This window comes from Gossypium raimondii, chromosome 7 (assembly GCF_025698545.1).
Source record: "Gossypium raimondii isolate GPD5lz chromosome 7, ASM2569854v1, whole genome shotgun sequence".
NCBI lineage: Eukaryota > Viridiplantae > Streptophyta > Magnoliopsida > Malvales > Malvaceae > Gossypium > Gossypium raimondii.
In genome coordinates, this window is record NC_068571.1 from 17649120 (window position 1) to 17666530 (window position 17411).

Here is a 17411-nt window from a genome sequence, read left to right on the forward strand (position 1 = left end):
TATATGATATTAAATTAAAAGATTAGATTAAATTGTTTATCATGGTGTTATCGTCAATCTTGAGTTGGTGTTGAGTTAACTTATGATATCAACTCAATCAAGTACGTTATTATTAATATAATATATAAAATTGATGGAGGTAATAAAATATGTATAATAAAATTAAAATGTACGAAAGTATTAAAATAAAGTTTTAATTGAGTGATAAATTAAAATTTTTATTAATGCAATTGTCGTGGGTTCAAATCCAACCAAGAATATTTTTTTACTGGTATTTTAAAAGTAAATTGACTAAAATACCCTCGAATATTGTAACTTATTTTAATTATAGAATGACGTTTCTCTAATTCTTCTAACTGAGTTGGCGTTTGATTGACTCGTGACACCAACTCAGTCAGAAACTTAAATAATAGTATAGGTGTATAATTGATAGAGGTAATAAAGTGTGCATAATAAAAACTAAAGTCTATAAAATATTAAAATAAAACTTTAGTTGAGTTGTAAATTAATAGTTTTACTAACGCAATTGGTTTCGATTCAAATATCATTATATGAATATATTTTATTCTTTTTAAATAAAAATTAAAAATATCCTCAAATAATATAACTTAATTTAATTATGAAATAGCGTTTTCATAATTTTCTTAACCGTGTTGATATCTCGATTGAAAATGACATAAATTTAATAAAATATTTAATAAATAGTATAGATTTGATTTGATAAAGAGGTGGTTATCCCATTTAAATAAAACTTCGGCAAAGCCATATTTCATCCATAACTCTCCGTATATTATTATTATTGAAATTTGAAGAGGAATTGAGATGAATCAATGCTTGCGTTTCCAGTTTCCAGGGATGAATTTCATAGCTCTAATTGGTGGGGTTATTTTGGAGCTACACAAACTAGAGGGGGCAAGTGGCAACACCTTTGTCGTAGATCGGTGGGTTACACTTGCAACACATGGGCCGAGCCCTACCTCGGCATGCCACATCCTTGTTCGGTTCCGTATTGAAGTTGGTTGGTTCCTACGTCAAAACAAACACTCGCTTTCCCTTCTGACAGATACGTCGATGATATCATATTTTCATTTATTTTTTCTTGGTCTAATTTTGCTATCAATTTCAAAATTGTAGCCCCTATTTGTGTTCAGAAATTGAATCCTTGATTTAGAAATTTAGGACCAAATTCTAATTGCGGAGGTTTTTGATCGCTTGACAAATTTTAAATATTTATTTATTTATTTATTTTGTTAAGATGTGTTTGGTCACTTACAAAAATTATAATACCAATTAAAAATATTAAATAATCTTGACTTATCCAGAAGTTAAATTAAAATGAGTTTACTTTTAATATATAAAACAATTCCCTAACAAAAGAAATATTTTTTAATTGGTATTGTGGATGGAATAGAAGAATGCATTTTGAAAATTTTATTCTTTTGCTATAAGTATTGAAGATCCTCTCAGTACCCACATAGAGTCTCGATAATATATTACCGTATAAGAACTTTTTTTATGCATTTGAATATAATACAGTACTTTTGCCATAAAATATGATAAGATAATTACGTGCCAATCATAAAACGAATTGGAGAGCAATTAACTAAATTATTCTAAAATAACTCAAAGTTAAAAATTATTTAAAGTTGAGTTTTAGTTAATTTAGTATTGATATTATTGTTAAGGTAGAAAATATGGGTTTGAACATATTGAAACATGTTTTGTCTTCTTATTTACGGTTGAGAAGATGTTATGACTACTTTTAAGTATTGTGCCTTCCTTGTGACACATGTTTCAATCACCTTTTATTCATTTTTAATAATTATATTGATAAAGTTTCAATTTTAATCCCTATATTATGATAACATTTGAGATTTATTTTTTATATTTTAATTTGACATAATTTGGTTTTCAATTTTCACACTGACATTAATTAGTCTAAATAATTGACATCTTTAACTATTTTGATTAAAATTTGTTGTTGATTTTCTTAAAAAAAATACTATTCTAGCTATTTTAAATTTTGGGCTAAATTTTTCTAGCCCAAACAAAAAAACCATTTGTCCAACTAAAATCCCTTAAAACCAGCCCAAACCCTTGCAATTTATTAAACCCAATCCAAGCAAAAATAAAACAAAATAAATAAATGCAGCCCTAGTAGGCAGCAATCATACCCCTGGCCCTGAACCAAAACTTCTAATTTCTTCCGCCTTGGTTGATTCTGTTAAACATTTGAACAGCCCAAATTTATTGAAATTTCAAATTTGCTTCATCTTTCTCTTTGTTCACTCTCTATTCTTTGCACACTTTAAATACAAAAACATAAAAATAGAGTGTTTAAAAATTTTGGATTTGAGTTTTGAGTTTGAAGATTAAAGCGAATAGTTTGATGGTTAAACTTAGAGTTGTGAAAAAAAGGTTTCAAACAAAATATGAAGAAGAAAATTTGAAAACTCACGAAAAAAATCTGAAGTCAAAACTTGAAAGAAGATGGAATATGGAAATTGGTTAAACTACATCGTTAGTCACTCTAAATAGGAGTTGTTCCTATTTTGGTCATCCCAAATTTTCTTTTTGTTAATTTGGTCACCAAAAAGAAAAGAAATTGATCAAATTGGTCACTCCATCGTTAAATAATAATGAAAGACTAATGATTCATTTGTACGAAAAACTTTCGAGATGATTAAAATAAGAACGATCCCTATTTAGAATGATTGACAGGTAGTTTATCCTAATTTTAGAGTGACTAAGGTAGAAATGTGCTATTAGTCTTCTGTTACCATTTAACAGAGTGAAATGGCTAATTTGATCAAGTTTTATTTTCGGCTGACAACATTAACAAAAAAAAAAATTAGAGATGACCAAAATAGTAATAATGTATATTTAAAGTCCCTAATGGAATAGTTTACCAAAAATATGTGAAAAAAAGTTTTAAAAGATTTTTTTAAAAATAATATAAAATTTTAAATATTTTGTGACATTCAAATTGTGCAAAATGGTCAACTATCTAATCTATTTTAAATAATACCATAATGAGTTATTTTACTATTTTATTGTGAGTGAATTAGAAATTAGTGGTTTGACCGATTCGATTATTGATCTAATTTTGAAAATCTTGCAAAAGGGTTAATATATATTTTTTATTATTGAATTTGTCCAATTGTATCTATTTGGTACCTAATTTATTTTTGGACCTAATTGATTCTTAAATTTGTATTTTGTGACACACTTCGGTACTTTCATATTAACTCTTTTAATTTGCGTTGACGTGGCACTAATAGTCAATCAAATGGTGACACGTGGCATCCTCTTAACACGACACATGGCAAAAAAATTAAAAAATCTAAAAATTAATAATTTCTTTAAAAACTAATAATTTTAATAAGAAATATCTTTAATTTAAATGGTCTTAATTTTTATAATTTTTCAAGTTTATATTTATTTTATAAATTATCTTTTTTCATAAATTTATATATATTTGTATTATAGCACCTCTTATCTGTCTCGACATCCAATATGGATAGGAGATGTTACTAGAACACATACATAACAAACTCTAAAGAACATTTAAGAAATAGAACTTTAAAAAGATTTAATTAAAATCTTAAAAACAATACAAACTAATTTTGAAGAATTTAAAAACATCTTAAAATCATTTAGAAATTTTTCGTAGGTGATCAAAGATGTTTATGATCAAATACAAGCTTCAAAGAGCTCAAAACAATGCAGTGACACTTGCCAAGGGGAAAGGTATTGGTAGACTCTAGGTACTTATAACACCCCTTTCCTGTCTTGATGTACGTAACGAGTGGGAGGTGGAAATTTTCATTTCTTACCATTTTGAAACTTCCATTTTCTCTTTCAAGAACCATAAATTTGATGAAAATGATGAAGGAAATGAATTTGGATGGAAGTTTTCCAAATGATTTCATTAAAAATCAAGGAGAGTGTTGAATTTTTTAAGAAAAAATTGAAAGAAAACAAGAAAAGAAAGAAAAGGGAGTCAGCTATCCCACGGGGAGGCATTACCAGCTTCCATGGCTAAATTGGTAGTTGATTTCCCTCATTCTTCTCTTTTAAAATCTCATAGTTGCGCCTAAAACCCACATACAAAATTTCTAAGTCCAAAGTTAAATAAATTATGGTCCACTCTTCAAAAGTATGATCCAAATGGTCCAATAAATTCCATATATCAAATTTATCATGTAAATAATATTTCTATTATAAAAATTTTGAGAATTGACAAAAGTGTTCTTTTGCGGCAAAATTATCTTTTTGTCCCTTTTATTCTTCTAAACACAATTTCTTCACCATAGTAGGTAATTAACAAAACCAAATCTCAAAATTCACATACAACCTTTAATATGAATTTATGGATGGTGAAAATTACTTCTTCGCCTTTATCCATTAAATTTGGTAAATTTACAATTTAGTCTATGTGCTTTTGAATTTATTTTAGTTTGGTCCCTAATGTGAATACCAATACAAATTTCATCTTATTCTTATGTCAACTAATCAATAATAACTCGTTTTTTTCTTATTTTTGGTTAGTTTTATACTTTAGTCCTTAAACTTCTCAAAATTTGTGATTTGGTCCTTTCATTACATTTTCTCTTCTAAAATTCTTTTCATCAATTCATATATCCAAAATCACTTTACTTTCATAAGAATTAATTTATTTGACTTAATTTCTCAAAAATTCATTATATTCGCTCTTGAATAGTGTCACATGTCTAGTCGATAATTTTAGGGTGTTACAACTTTCCCCTTATTAAGAAAATTTTGTCCTCAAAATTTCATCTAAAAGGTTACCAAATAACATTCTTGTAGCAACATTTCTTTTTCCTAATTTCCTTATAACTAACATAAGGCATCAATTCATTATCCTTTTGTTTCACTTATCAATATATATGATCTTATTTAAAACAAACAACTTGATTCGATTGTTAAACCATTAGAATGAATAGAATGGATAAGGGTCTACCATAAGTCTGTAGTAATAGAAATGAATCTCACGTCACATCTCAAAGGTTCTGCAACACCCAATTTCCAGTTAACTCGAAAACTTGAAATAATTGGAGGACTAAATTGAAAGAGACCGCAAGTTGGTGACCTCTATTGGAAGAAACAAAGAAGTTAGAAACTGAATTGGACATGGTTGAGATCCAATTTTGGTTCAGTTTAAAAGGAACTAGTCGGTTCCATTATGGGAGACATAATAATGGTGAATGCACGATTCTCATGAGGTTAGTAATAGAGTAGGAAGGACTATAAATGCTAAGAGATGGCTTCCCGAGGATGATTTTTCTTCCCGATTATGTTTCATTTTCTCTCTTCTCCACCTTCTTCGGTTGCTTTGAAGAAGAGGGGGCCATGTAAGGTTCTACATGGAGAAAACTTCATGAGGATTAAGTTGGAAAATTTGGGAAACCAGTAAGTTGGTAAGATTTTAAGACCTTCAGTATTTGTACGGCTAAGTAAATGAGGTCATGGATTTTTAGAACTAATTTAAGGGTTCTGTATGCTTATGAAAGTCTAAACTTTTAAGATGAAATGCAAGTTTAACCAATAGATTTTTAGTTGTAATGCTTAGCTGTTAGGAGAATGGAAGCTTTAGTGTTTGAGAAAGCTAAGTTGTGGAAACAATGAAGCTTTAGGTGAGTTTTTAAACTCCAACCATAGATGTTATGATCTATGTTGTTTGAGTATGCCATGTTTGCATAAACATGGATATTCGTAGATGCTGATCATAATATGGTGTACATTACGTAGTCATGAAATGTGATGATATGTGCATGCTTTGCATGAAATCTGTGGAGAAAACCTCTATGGTATGGATGAAGTTAAGAAGGGAAATGGGGAGTGACCCTATTACTTACCACCATGGGCGAAGCTCCAGGCCTTGCGGAGAGAACATTACGGTGTTTGAGCATCAATGTTAGGTGGTGTAAAAGAGGTAATGGAAAAAGGATTCGGGAAATGAGAACCATGGAAAGGTATTTACCACGAAAGCGGTACCGACTGGTTCTTTAGGGCGACACAGTGACGATGATATATGGCATAAGACCATAAATAAAAGATGTTATAGCAGTCTAGTATGAGGTACGTAAAGTAAGACCATAGATGAAAGATTCCATGGCAGCATCGTATAAGGTATAAGGCATACGGTGTAAGACCATAGATGAAAAATGTTATGGTAAGCAGGTATAATGAGTAAGACCATGGAGGAAAGACTCCAAGGTATGATATGATCACTACACCAAAACAGACTTTTAGTGGCACTTTTAGCGGCGTTTGTACAAAAAACACCAGTAAAAATTGAGAATTAGCGGCGCTTTATGGAAATCTCCACTAAAGATTGAAAAACGCCGCTAAAAATGAGCATTAGTGGCGTTTTTAAGAAAAGCACCGCAAAAAACCTAAGCCCAACGACGTCGTTTTCTAACCTTTCGGGGCTTTAGCGGCGTTTTTGGAAAAGCGCCGCTAATGCTAGGGGATTTAGCGGCATTTTTGCAAAAGAGCCGCTAAAAACATTTTATCTTAATTGGTTTATTTATTTAATTAAATAAAATTCAATTTATTTCTAATTGAATATTTAAATCTTCAGAAAAAATAATGACACGTAGAAATAATTTGAAAATAAAACACATGGAAAAATTAAAATACTATTATGTAAAATAATTTTAAAGTTTTTGGGTATATGATTACTTGATTGTTTTTAATTTATATATTAAATTTTTTATATAATCGTAAAATAATTAGTATTAATTTTAAAATATTGAATTAATTATCACTATAGTTTGGGGTTTTCGGTTTAGGGTATATGATTAATTTAAGATTTAAGGCGGTTTAGGAGTTATTATTTTAAGTTTTAGGGAGTATGAATTTAAGGATTATGGATTAGGGATTATGGTTTAAGGGTTGGGATTCAAAGTTTAGGGTTTATGAATTAATTGTCATTATAGTTTAGGGTTTATGATTTAGAGTTTAAAATTTAAGAGTTACTATTTTAAGGTTTAGGGATTATGGATCATGGTTTATGGTTTAAGGGTTAGGGTTTAAGCAGGTTTAGGGGTTAGGGGTTTAAGGTTTATATTTTATGATTTAGGGTTTAGAAGATTAGGGTTAGGGGTTTAGGGTTTAGATTAATTGGTATTTTTTTAATTTATATATTAAATAATTTATTATATAATTGTAAAAGAGATAATATTAATTTTAATATATTAAAATTGTGATTATAGTTTAAATTATTTAAGAGATAATAGATAAATTTTATATATATTAAATGGTTTAGGATTTAAGGTTTACTTGAGATTTGTTAAATGATGAAATTTTATACAATCAATTAATGCTTTTATATTTGAAAATATTTAATCTAAACCATTTGATATATTTAAATATTAGATTTAAAAAACATTGATAAATAAATAAAAAAGTAACATATTGATGTGGATTGGTAACTATCTATTTTGGATAGGACCAAATTATAACAAATTAAAATGAAATACAAGTACTAAAATCATTCCACATCGAACATCTAGCAAAATAATAGTAATTATATTTTAGTTAGAAAAAATATCTCTAATAAAATGGAGATTAGATCGAAAAGAATAATTTAAAATCATGATTAACGCCTCAATCTTTAATAGAAATTTGATATGTGAGAGATTGATTGCTTACATTGGATAATTCTAACTTAATAATTAATTACAGTCATTTTATCATTTTTTCTTATTAAAATATAAAATATTTATTTTGAGAGTACTTGATTTTTTTATTTTATAAAAAATCAATTTATAAAAAATAGTAATAAAAAATGTTTTATAAAATTACTTAACTAATAACTTTAACAGACAAAATAAAAAAAATTTAGCAAAGAAAAACGGCGTCGTTTTGTTCAAAATGAAATAATTTTCATAAAAACGCCGTAAAAAATTAGCAAAAAAAAACACCGCAAAAAATCATATCACTTTTAAAAGTGGCGCTTTATCCCAAAATTTCCCCCTAAAACCCTAATTTTTCCCTCCTAAAATTGGTATCCTCAAAACACGCTTTAAGTGTTTCTCTCTGCCACCACCGTCTTCATCATCATCTTCCCCTCTTTCTTTCTTTTTTTTTTTTTAATTTCAACACCTAACATACATGTTTCATTACGCAAAAGCCATCTTTATCTGTTTCTCATGTGACTCTGAAGCCTCCTTCTTTCCTTCAACATACCCAAGGTAAAGTTTTCTCAACTTCTTCTCAATCATTTATTTCCATCTACTTGCCTTTCTGTTTTAATTGTTCATGACTTTGGAATTTCTTGCATAAATTACTATGAAGACAATAAAAAAAACCCTATTCTTCTGGCTCCAATTCGCCTTCTGTTTGTTGGTTGAATTTTTTTAAGTTATTAGGTTTAGATGTTGGTGCTAGGGAGAAGCAAGGAAATCCTAAAGCATGTCTTCACTTAAAGTTCCCGCTCAAATGGATTATGATTTGCAGTACTTACCTAATCTTTCTATTTATTTTATATGTTTCTTATTATTGGTCAAATTTTGCAAAGCACTTAAAGCATTTTTCTTATCTCTTCTTTGTTAGGTATGGCCACCTAACAGCTTTGGTTTATTGGGTTAAGGAGAGAATGCATTCAAGGTATATAGTTCGCTGTTAGTGCTTTTAAGACTTGTGATAATGTTCGAGAATGGTCTTTTCTGGTGCTAGTTTTAAATGATGTACAATTGTTTTTGCTTTTGTTTTTTAATTCTTAACCCTTCCCTTATTCCCAACTGTGGTTTGTTTTGTACCAAAGAATGAATATTGAACTGTGGTTTTCTTCCTTAGCTAGGGGAACTACATAGTATTGATGCAAAGTTTTTCCCCATTTTCAGTAGAAGTGTTGAAAGCCAGTCCACTTATGTTTTCGGAAACTTAAGAAAAAATATATCTTCTGCCTCTCTCTAAAACTCAAGAAAACCTTAGATTGTTGGGAGTTTTGATTTATTTATGTAGAAATTTTGTGGAAATGCCATCAATTGACTGTTGAGAGGTTGCTGATAATTGGTTTGGAGGTTGCTGTTGTTCATTCGGGGGTATAAGTGAGAAGCTGGTGACTAGATTTGCAAATTCCTATAGATGTGCTAAGGGTGTGTGTCTTTTAAAATTTATGACCATTCTTCTTTTAATTTTCAAATTATTTGAAAATTTTTAATCAAACACAATTCTTTAATGTTTCCGTTTCACAAAAATGAGAATGACTTCTATTTCTTGAAATCAAATGAATCATTGAGATATCTTACGCATTATTTAAGGTTTAATTTTTTTTTCTTGAGTCACAATGTGGATGTCATATAGTCTAATTTTTCATTTAAAATTGGGTTAATATATAGTTGATCCCTTTATCTTATCTAAAAGTATTTAATTCAGTATTTGAACCATTTTTTGTACTTAATTGCCACTTGAATTTATATTCTATAAGACACGATACCCCAATTATTGAAGAAAAGAATCGCTTAATTCCCATTATTGAGTTTAGAACCATGGTAATAGTCTAAGTAGAATGCAAATTCGAATTGAATTATGCAATGGAAAAGCTTTACATATTCTATTATCTAATAATATCTTATTAGAAGAAAATTGGAAAATTCATGTATCTGAATCGAATATCTGCAAGAGTTAAGATTTTAATTTGGTTTGTTAACTTGTTCTCCTTGTTGATGTCAAAATTTGTCTTCATGAGTTTTTGAGCTTTCCAACATTTCATTGTTATACTAATTGATTAGTTGACCCTTTGATTTTATGGAAGCTCAAGAACTTAAGGCCCCAGCTTTATTCAGCTGCTGAGTACTGCGAAAAGTCGTATCTCCGTAATGAGCAGAAGCAAATGTAAGGTTACCTATTTTACTTAAATACTTGCTTAGTTCCTTCATTGTTTGTTTAACAGCCTTCTCATGTTCATGCAAGCAATACCATAATTGATTTCAGAACTTGATCGATTACCACAAGTACTCAACATTTGGTTAAGTTTATGTATCTTTTATTCAAAGATTTATCACTATTTATTTCTTTTTTATGATAAGGCCATAACTTAGTAATAGAAAGGAAATTAGGGGAATTTTTTGATCCCTTGTTTAATTGTCATTGGATGTAGTTTTCTCTATATTTATTCTAATTTATTTTGTGGATTTGTTCATACATATATATTAGTTATTAGTTATCAGTCAGATAGTTAATTGTAATAATTGATCACATTTGTATCTATAGTCGAATGCATTGATTGTAATTATTATTGTAATTTCATGGACGGTGTTTCTTTGTCCAGCTGAATTGGAAATGTATTACAGCTTTTTGGATGCTCTTTTTGTACCAAAATAGGTTTTGTCGTCTCTTTTCATGTTGGGGAGGGTTTGTTCTCACCTTTTTTTTGGTTGAGGTAGTATTCTCTTATGTTAGATAAAGTTTATAATTCAATTCTCTTCAATTGCAGGGGCAAATGCTTACTTCTTTGGAAAAGGTATTCCGATTATACTGTATATTGAATATTTGAGTTTCTGATATTCTATTGAGTGTTGAATTGAATTCTACATTGCAGGTGGTAGAATGGTTTGCGTTGCAGACCAATGTGCAAGGCGGTCAAGTTTATATCTTAATTCTCCCCTCTGATTGGAAAAGGATCATGTTCTGCTCATGCCCGAAAATAGTTTCTAGCATATGTTGAAAAAGCAAAGACTATCGGATGGTTGGATTCATCATTTCATTATGGAAATTCCATAAACGGTAAAGAGAATGGGGCCTACCAATAATAATGAGTAAGTTTTCTCATCCTTTGCTGTACCCCATTTTATATAACATTAAATATACTAAAATGGTTATGATGTTGGGATTTGAATCCCAGATGCCACGTCTTGAAGGTGTTTGCATGAGCCATAGGTTGAATGCAAATTTTGAGTCTAGTTTATTAATCCCGATCATTCCACTCTTATCAGAGCTGACATGCTCAATTGTTTTTACTCTTAAAATTAATCACTCGTAGGTTTGTAGGTTTACAGGGAAGTTGAGTTCCTTCTAGCTGTGCCCTGGTATTGCAGAGAATAAGTTAAGAATTGACTTAAATTTAAACATTTGCCTGACACACGCTGCATTATTATTGAAGTCAGCATGTTTTGTTTTGTTTTGTTTTTGCCATTACAGCTGCTGTAGTTATGTAAAGAGAATGGGGCCTGCCAATAATAATGAGCATGTAGGCATTAAATCTGCAGTTCAAATTCGAAGCCATGCTCAAAAGTTTTTCTCTAAGCTCATTTCTTTGAGTTCATTACAAGATTTCCTTGATTAAGTAAATGTATTATATCTTTTATTACCAAGATTTACTTGATTAAGAAAATGCATTGTATTTTTTATTACCTTACAATGTGTATAGTTATAGGCAGATTCAACTAGTCAATCTGTTTCTCATATGTATTATTTATTTTGGTTTTGATTCTAAATTTTTATTTTTACTTTAATATTTACGACAACTTGAGTTCTAACTTTTGGATTTTAATTGTGTTATTAATTTATTATTTTAAATTCTAAAACTAAATTCATTAATTTTTATATTTAGTTTTAAAGTTAAAGAAAATTTAATTTAAATAATATTTTTTATTTATCTTTAAAAGTATATTAAAGTTCAAATTTAAAAAATAAACATAATATAAAAATAAATATTATTTCATTAATTTTTTTTAAATGTTATGTTTTTAGCGGCGTTTTTGCGAGAAGCGCCGCTAAAGGTTTGTTCAATAGCGGCGTTTGTGACAAAAGCGTCGCTAAAGGTCATGGTCTTTTGCGGCATTTGTGATAAAAGCGCCGCTAAAGGTTTGTTCAATAGCGGCGTTTGTGACAAAAGCGTCGTTAAAGGTCATGGTCTTTTGCGGCATTTGTGATAAAAGCGCCGCTAAAGGTCATGTTCGGCATTTGTGACAAAAGTGCCGCTAAAGGTCATGGTCTTTAGCGGCACTTGTGATAAAAGCGTCGCTAAAGACCACGACCTTTAGCGGTGTTTGTGTTAAAAGCGCCGCTAAAGGTCATGGTCTTTAGCGGTGTTTGTGATAAAAGCACCGCTAAAGGTCATGGTCTTTAGTAGCGTTGTCTATAGCGGCACTTTTTGCGGCGCTTGTGAAAGCGCCACTAATACTTTTAGTGGCGCTTAAAAACGCCGCTAAAGGCCTAAAAAAACGCCGCTAAAAGTCTATTTTGTTGTAGTGGATAGTACAGTAGGATGACAAATCGATGTAAGACCATAGATGAAAGACTACATGGCATCCATAGAAATAGTTAGCTGGGACAATAAACACAGAACAAAGATAGTCTGCTGGGATAGTAAACACAGATAGAGTCTGTCTGAACAGTAAACACGGGGTAAGTTTGATGGGACATAGAAAATGAGGTAAAAAGAGTGTAAGACCACAGCTCAACTATGATAACCAACAAGGAGTCCGTCAAGCAGTAAATGCGGAGTGGGCCACTAGGGTGTTCCAATGATGCAAACCGCCAAGACGATATGTGCAAGGTACAATACACAAGGCGAAAAGTGAAACTCGAGGAGTCTACCAAAAAGGGGTAAGTGAAATAAGAAAAGGAAAGGTCTGTTAGAGGATAGACATGAATGCTGATAAGACAGGTGGGCAAGGACCTAGTAAGAATCAGAGAAAGAACCAGGGACTTGTGAACGGCCTATACGTGGGTAGTGCTGATGAGAAGCCTTCAAGGACCATAAAAGGATCCGAAATCAAAAGCCTCCAGGAAATGCTAATTGAAGTTGTACACGAGAAGAAAATCTCGTGGAAAGGAAGAGAATTCCACTCCCAAGATAAGGAGTCTACCCAAGAGAGATAGTATATGTGTCAAGATTATTCCACTTTGAGGATAGTCCATTATGAAAACACGTCATGAAGTTAGCTCTGTAGGTATAATTTACATAAGAGGGGAAACAAACTCGTGTAGTCTCATGAACGATGACTTGATAGATTAATAGATCAGTTGTTCTTCTCATGGGACAGGTGAGTTTTATGCATAAGGCGAATTATGAGAAAATAATCCAACCACATGTGACCGCGAATAGGGTGAAATTAGGGTAGGTTCTCCAGGATGGCGAGATTTAATTTGAGTAAACCCAATTGATGGGATGTTAACGAGTCCTCTAGGACTACAATAGGAAAAGTGGAGAGTCCACTAAAGACTAGTTCAACCAAGCTTACCAAGGAAGGTATGTTCTAAGAATCCTTGGGCGAGAAGTTGAAAAAGCTACCATAAAGGTTTATGAGGGGAAGCTGGCGTACAACCAAGTCAGTTAAAGGTCAAGAAACACCATGTGTGAGGGGAAAGTGTAAGGGATGAAAGATGAGAAGTAAGGATAGGTTTCGTTGATATGGCAAAGTATCTAGGATATGGTCGAGTGGAGAGTCCGAATAGAGGAAGGTCTTATAGTAAGCCAAGTAGCTCAGAAGATCAGGTGGAGTTTGCCACCTTGATAAAAAAACAACCACCTTGAATGAGCAGGGAATTAATTTATGTTTAGTTTATTTTACATTCGTTACCCTCGTGCGGTAAAGTTAATTGGTGCAGTGAAGGAACTCACAAGTTCATTTGAACTTACAAGAGTTTGTCTGATGTTCGCAGGATTTGTGAGGTTGATCGAGGACTTGAGGAGGGACCAAGCCAGATAGTGTGGAGATCAATCATCGTAGACAGTTAGATCCATGCACATAAGAAGAGGATACTATAGGAGTTTTCGCCTCAAGATCAATAAAAATGAAGCCAGTTAACATTATTAGAATCTGAATTTTTTTTAGGATAGTTAGACCTTAGCTAAATTCTAAAAGTTATCTTGTAAACAGATAGTTTGTATAGAGGCAGAAACCTTGAGAGACCAAGTATAGGATAAACTTGAGGCTTTTGTTGTAAGAAGAATTTTTGTTTCAATATAGTTTGTTTTATAACAATTAACCGATAGAATTTAGGATATGTTAATTCGGTCCATTTGTGACGCTCCATACCTGAATTCGTCTGATGGGTCAGGTTTAGGGTTGTAAATGAAAAAATTTGAACGAACAAACATCTATTCATGTTCATTTGTTTATTTTTAAGCTTGTTTGTCTTCAGTTTGTGTTCGTTAAGAATTTCAAATTTTTGTTATTTGTTTATTTAAAATTATGTGTGTTCATGTTCGTTTGTTTAATGTTCACGAACATGTTCATTTAACTTAATCGAACATGTTCACGAACATGAAACAAACATGTTCATGAACATATAATTGAACATGTTCACTAACAATGTTAATAAATAATAAACAAACAAAAAATAAATAAATACACACACATATATTGTTTAGATATAAAATAGTTAAATATAAATATTAATAATTATATTATAAATGAAAAAAATACAAACCAAGATAAATTTATTAATATATACTAATGGAACAATAAATCAGTTTTAAGATAATTTTATTAATATACACTAATGGAATTTTTATAAGAAAATATCATTAATAAATAAACGAGTCATAAGCGAGTCAATAAACGAGCTTGTTCGTGAACATAAACGAACGTTACACAAATGATTTACAAACAGTTCATCAAACGTTCTATTGATTTACACCCCTAGTCGGGTTAGAGGTGTTACAAGTTCAATGCTTGATTTCTTTCCACAACGTTCGTAAAGTTCTTGCTTGAAATCTTCCTTAGTCATTTTGGATATCACTATAGAAAAAACTCTTCCAAATGTTCTTAACATACGAAATTATCAACCAAAATCTTGATCATATTTGGTGTCCTCCTAGACCTTAAAACAAGTCAAATTCACTTAACTTCCTTTACTTAGCTCAACTTATAGTAAGATCATCTTTCTATGTATCATACAACTCATTGTCCACATTTCTCAGGATATTGTATCATAATCTATACATTATATAACCAAAATCCTTAATTCCATATGCATAAAATCAATTTCCAATCTATCTTTGCAGAGTCATATCATGAATAAATTTCATCTCATAAACACAACTTACTAGTAGGCTCAAACAAACATCCTTATATCCTTTATAATTTCCACCTAGACATTAGAGGGACCTAAAGGACTCATTATCCATACTACTTAGATATCAGAGCATTCTTAATCCACATTTCAAAGATGATCATAAAACCTTCATTGCAACAATGGAACATTAACATCACTAATTCTTCATAGTAGAGACATATATTGACATACTTGCATCATCCTTAACACTACACCTAAATAACCTTATTCAACAGGCCCATTATCTCAAAAGAAATCTCAATAATTAAATCCAATCTCAAGATTCCATGGCACAATTATCTCATTTCAATGTGAAGGCATCCAACTTGTTAAGAGTTCTTTTGGTGTCATACTCATTTTATTATCCTTTTATGCACACAATTTATCTCAAATTAAGTCCATAATCTTTATCAAGAATCCATTTAATATTGTTTGATCACCTCATAATCTCATGTTGCACACATTTTTCCTTGGATCAAATTCATAATTGTTCCTAATAGTCTTCACAATTTGTTTTGATTTCCTTTAATTCATACATTTAAAATTTAACTATAATTCTAATTTGTATACCTATAATAAGTTTTACACATCGATCACATTTATTTAAGTTTCTAAATACCTTAATTACACCAAAATTCTAACTTGCTTATACTATATTTATGTAGGCAATAAAATTTCCTCATTATTCACTTGTTACGGTAAAAATCATTCACTTTATGTTGACAATTTCCAAAACTCAAACTCAATATTCATTGTGCTCTTATTCTAATAACATGTTACGAAATTTCTCACTTGTTACGATTCTTATTCATCATAGTCACCTCAAGCATCACTTAGTTTCAACATAAAATTATCTATAGTAAACTTGATTGAACATGAAGGATATATGGAATGTAACAACATCAAACATGAGCACATTAGTGCTAAAATCACACGAACTCTAGAAGTTTTAAAAACACGAGCATAAAAGTGCTACATTCATGAGCGCTATGGAATTCCTAATGGCATGCATTCTATATCGCACAAGTTCAACACTTGTCTACTTGGGCATCATCACTACTATAAATTCAATTCATACTACAAATATAATCTATTTTCCACAATTTCATATTCACACAACAATTTTCCATAAAAATTAGTACTTAAGTTTCACATATCAAAACAAACACAAAAATAACACTTAATCTCTTTCTCTAATTTGTTCATATCATCACTTCTCAAATTTTCTTTATCAATTTCTAAATGTATAATTATATATAAAATTATCAAATCTATAAAATTAACATAAATATCAAATTAGTATATTTTACACTTAATTTCTTTATATGGTAAGAAAAATTCAAAAGTACTTACTAATATTGACTTGGTTATTCTTTCCTCTACCTTCCTTCAAGCTTTATCTACTTATTTTCTTTTATGCACACTTCTTGGAACCTCTTCCTTATCTTTCTTGTAACACCCCTACTTGACCCGTTTGTCAGATTCAGATACGGCCATCATCAATGAATCGGGTTAATGTACATATTTAGCACACATTATTTTAAAATCAAATTATTTTACCTATTTATTAAATAAACTTACAACAGAGACAAAATCCCTAAATAAAGTTTTCTATCACTACTCCACCCTAAAGAAATTATATAATTACAATACATTCGCCCCATTGGCGAAGTTCTTAAAAGAGCCCCCATCCTATGTGCATGACTTTACTCATACAAATCCTTGATTCCACTCGATCTGGCTTGGTCCCTCCTCTAGTTCCTTATCTCGTATATCCTACGATCACAAAACAACCCTTGCAAGTTCATATATATCCTGCGATCACAAAACAACCCTTGCAAGTTCATATGAACTTAGTTAGTTTCTTCATTTCAAAAAATGTACCCCACATTATCGGGGTTCAATAAAATAATAATACAATAAATCCCTACTTGTTTAGGATATTTTCCTCAATCTGTCATAGTGAACTTCATACTATTCCCAATCCTATCCTCTGGCGGATATATTGTTGAGCGATTTCCTTCTGGTCATTCTATTGACCATAAATTAACCTTGGCATACCTCTAAATGTTTTGCCAACTCTATCGCCTCTATTCTTTCTTTTACTCATTTTCTTTCTTCCATTCATTTTCGAAGTGAGTTTCTTCTATCTACCAACATGCCTTATTTAAGCGAACTTCCAACTTACCCTCCTAAAGGCCCTTGGTGAGTATTCTCAATTTACTTAGTTCGTGGCAGACTCTTTCGTTACCTTAATCCTATATGTCTTGATCACATTCCTTTTGTTGACATGACTGTTGGGTCTCATGCCACTCTGACGGGCTCAATCCTGCTTGATTTAGCAGCAGTCGGATTACCTTTTGTAATTTGCC